This window comes from Etheostoma spectabile, unplaced genomic scaffold (genome assembly GCF_008692095.1).
Source record: "Etheostoma spectabile isolate EspeVRDwgs_2016 unplaced genomic scaffold, UIUC_Espe_1.0 scaffold342, whole genome shotgun sequence".
Lineage (NCBI taxonomy): Eukaryota > Metazoa > Chordata > Actinopteri > Perciformes > Percidae > Etheostoma > Etheostoma spectabile.
The window spans coordinates 592,987-597,371 of record NW_022605589.1 but is presented as its reverse complement, the minus strand read 5'-3'; the positions used below and the strand labels follow the sequence as shown (position 1 = coordinate 597,371).

Sequence of the window (4,385 nt, the reverse complement as noted above, 5' to 3'; positions counted from 1 at the left end):
TGTTTTTTTTTTTTCACTTGAGTCCTTTTCCAGTACAACAAAACTCCGTGATACAACCTCTCGATCTGTCGCTGCAGTGTGCTCTCTCCATCACACAGCGGCGAGTCTGCGCTCTCCAGTTTTGCAACACTTCTTGGGATACATTTGGTGCAAAACTAATTTGTACCTGTGGACTTAGTCTGTGGAGCTCTGAGCCAACAGGACGGCCGGGGACAGCAGGGTTTCTATCACCTGATGAGGGACAACTCTGCCCGGCTTATTTATGTAGCATGAAAGCTAGCGTTAGCTAACTAGCAGCCAGCACGCTTCTAAATACAATACCTTTTAATTATCTCAACACTTTTTAACAGTCCAGCTGAAACACTTGCGGTGAGCACCAGGTCCTGCAGCCGCAGACGGACCGCCGTCAGTGGGGCTTGGCCAACGTGGAAACACCGCTAGAAAGCTCCGCTGCCGACCTCAACCTGATCTGATCTCCAGCGGGACACGGAAAGCTCCAGACCCGGTAGTAGCGGCACAGCCTCCTCGGAGCCCACCGCCAGTGTTGGTGGAATTGCATTTAGCGAACCAACCCCGCTTATGAATAAATAAATACATTTTAGTTATCCTAACACTTAACAGTCAAACTGAAACACTGCTGGTGAGCTCCAGGTCCTGCAGCCGCGGACGGACCGCCATCAGTGTGTATAACGCCTGACTTTTAAATTAAATTTTATTTATTTGTAAGTGTGCTTGTTGGTTAGTCAGCTAACGCTAGCTTGCTATTCAACCAACACTGGCGGTGGGCTCCGGGGGGGGGGGCTGTTCCGCTGCTACCGGGTCTGGAGTTCTCCATGTCCCGCTGGAGATCAGATCAGGTCGAGGTCGGCAGCGGAGCTTTCTAGCGGTGTTTCCACGCTGGCCGAGCCCCACTGACTGCTGTCCGTCTTCAGCTGCAGGACCCTGGAGGTCACCGCCAGTGTTTCAGTTGGACTGTTATAAGTGTTGAGATGATTAAAAGGTATTTACAGTATTTAAAAAAAGCGGGCTGGATGCAAGTTAGCCAAAGCTAGCTAGCTAACGTCCTGTTGGCTCAGAGCTCCACAACTAAGTCCCAGGTACAAATTAGTTTTGCACCAAATGTATCGCAAGAAGTGTTGCAAAACTGGAGCGCAGACTCGCCGCGGTGTGATGGAGAGAGCACACTGCAGCGACAGATTCGAGAGGTTGTATCACTGAGTGTGGTTGTACTGAAAGTGACCAAGTGAAAAAAAAACACGGTACAATTTTTTTCACAGCTCTCAAGTCATATTTACAAGTGCTCACATCGCATCTCCGCGCTCTCACTTTTGCACTAAATTTACCTTCATTTCCTTTTCGTCAACATATTGTGTGAGGCAGGATTCTCAAAATGACTGCACTCAAAACTAATACCGTAATCGTGCACAAATCGAGATTTTGAGGCTATGTTTATCAAACATTGAGCCAAGAATTGAGGATCTTTACAAGGCAAAGCAGGCTCAGGTCCTCCCATTAATATCACAACCTGCAAGCTTCTTTAAAAATGCAGATGATGCCTACTATTAACCTAGTGAAATAACATAATAAGCATAAATTAATATCAGAGGTCGGGTGCCAATTATCTTCTATCTATCTATCGTTCGTGTGTGTTGGGCGTAGGGCACTAGGGCCCCAACTGCAATGAACCGCTTTGGGGGGCCCAGCTTGCAAAAGGTTGAGAACCCCTGTTCTATCCTAACCTTAACCACTTAAGGTCAATCCTAACCCTAACCAGTTGGGCTGCTTCGTAGGGCGTGCCTAAAAGTTACGTGGATCCATACTAGAAATGGCGTAGGTGTAAACCGAGGTATCTGCTCTGCCTTTAAGAAAATTCAAGCTCAGATGGGCCTATATGGGATCTTGCCTCTTATGAGGTGTGTGTGTGTGTGTGTTGGCCCGCCCCTGCAAAGCTCCGCCTGCAGAACAGCAGAAGAAGTAGCTGCACCTTCGCCAATATTAAGGCTGAAACAGAACTATTTTGGCACATAGCCACATTTTAAATGTCTTCCAGTTCCAGGTTTTAAATATTCTCTATGAAAAGGTGACCTTAATTATCATTATATTATATGAAAATGGTCTCAGAACAATATTACCATTTATCACATTAATTCTGGGACAATTTATTGCCAAGCTTCACTCACATCTTTCTCCACCACCATTACGGAACCTAGCGCACAGCCCCACGTCAGCGTTCTCAGCCACTCCCCTGTTTGCTGATTGGACAGCCAAAAATTTGACTGGAGAAAACCAACACTACTACCCAGACGTAATACTGAAGGGAAATGAAAATTGAGCCTATGTATGTAGGAGGCGTTAGCCAGGCTAGTGCTAGGTAGCCTTTTTGTCCTGCATATGGGCATGTAGCTCCATCTTGCACTGGGGGGCTTGGACCCCCTTCATAACTGCTTGCCGTAATAGTTTTAGTTTGATGCTAGTTTTGTGAGTATGTATTTTTTCTCTATTTTGTATTGTATCATACTCTCTGTAATTGTACAGTTTTATGTCTTTTGATTGGTTACTTTAAATGTAAATGTAAATGTGCTGTATTTATATAGCGCTTTTCCAGTCTTACACTGCTCAAGCGCTTTTACATTTACAGGGAACATTCACCATTCACACACATTCATACACTGTGGCCGGGGCTGCCGTACAAGGTGCCACCGCTCTCAGATAAACATTCACACACATTCACACCCGATGCGCAGCACCGGGGCAACTCGGGGTTCAGTGTCTTGCCCAAGGACACTTCGACAATGACTGCAGGCGGGGATCGAACCACCACCCTCAATTGGCAGGCAACCGCTCTACCACTGAGCCCACAGCCGCCCCTATTAAAGTTGGAGATCTTCAAAATGTATTACTCCATTGCACTCATATTTATTTCACTTAAAAAAGGGCATCTCCAAGTCCTATTGTCATCTGAAAGAACTAGTGGCATGACCTAACTGTTCAGTTCCCCCAGTTGCATTTCAATTGGCAGTTCACTCCAAATACATCCTCAGTCGTTCAGTCAGCATGCACCTCTGACTTTTTGTTGTATTTGTCCCTATGACATAAGGGACAATAGATAGAAAGCCAGCCAGAAACCGTTATCTATTTAACTAGAAATGGTTTAACTTTAACTATTTAACTTTAGTCAAATTAGTTGATTAGAACGGCATGTTTACAAAACGAAATTTCAAAATCCATTGCAGAAAGACTTATGAAGCGCCCTGCAAACTATGTTTAACCATCAGAGGAACAGTCATGTGCTAAAGCTGTCGAGACTGTAGGCATGACGTAATATCTAACGTCAAATGCTTAGCAAATGCTTTTTTTTATCCTTTCTTTTTTTGTTTTATTTTTCTCTTTTTACCTGTAGCACTTTGAGATCTATTGATGGAAAGTGCATTATAAATAAATGTATTATTATTATTATTATTATTATTATTACAACCTACTCACTTTAACATCGATTTTATGAGACGTTTATTTTCAGTCGGCCTTTTGTGTTGGCATAGCGTTCTCATGGTAACTTTACACTGACATACATACAATCAGCCACATGGGTTAGTGTAATACTGCTTGATTAGTCAGAAATTACAATTTCGAGCTCGACAAGCAGGGTGGGATTTCTTCGTTGTACCTCCTGGAGCTAGCTAGCTAAACTGGAACAATCCGTTGGCATGCACCTTACAATCAACTGGCAGCCGAGGGAAATACGCCCTTCTGCGAGACAAAGAGTAACGAAATTCTTGATAAAGAAACACAAACCTGCGCCGGTAGACCTGATGGTTCAAAGAGTAAAGAACTTCTGTCCAAGTCTCTTCATACGTGATACGTTTCCCTTACTTACTTCCTTTCATGCAGGAAGAGAGGAATCGAGTGCTTTTGGAGGGATGAGACTTTCTTTTATTTCATTTTGATATATCCATATATGTATCTTTTCCTTGTCATATAGCTGTTTCTATTGTTGTTGAGGAATGCAAAGAAATATTCGTACGAGAACGTAACGTAACGTAGCTACTGAACTTCTAAATACAATACCTTTTAATTATCTCAACACTTTTTAACAGTCCAGCTGAAACACTTGCGGTGAGCACCAGGTCCTGCAGCCGCAGACGGACCGCCGTCAGTGGGGCTTGGCCAACGTGGAAACACCGCTAGAAAGCTCCGCTGCCGACCTCAACCTGATCTGATCTCCAGCGGGACACGGAAAGCTCCAGACCCGGTAGTAGCGGCACAGCCTCCTCGGAGCCCACCGCCAGTGTTGGTGGAATTGCATTTAGCGAACCAACCCCGCTTATGAATAAATAAATACATTTTAGTTATCCTAACACTTAACAGTCAAACTGAAACACTGCTGG

At 44.4% G+C, this 4,385-nt stretch overlaps 1 protein-coding gene across 3 annotated transcripts in view; it reads right to left on the bottom strand.

Annotated features, from left to right (window-relative positions):
* ppm1f (protein phosphatase, Mg2+/Mn2+ dependent, 1F) overlaps positions 1-4,385 on the bottom strand; it is a 134,884-nt gene that overhangs the window by 114,896 nt on the left and 15,603 nt on the right. For 2 of the 3 annotated variants that reach the window (XM_032511258.1, XM_032511260.1), the window contains exon 1: positions 3,793-4,000. The exons of the other annotated variant lie outside the window; for it this stretch is intronic. The gene's annotated coding sequence lies outside the window, so the exon portion shown is untranslated. Of the gene's footprint in view, positions 1-3,792; positions 4,001-4,385 lie in introns of those variants that run through there. 3 annotated transcript variants of the gene reach the window in all.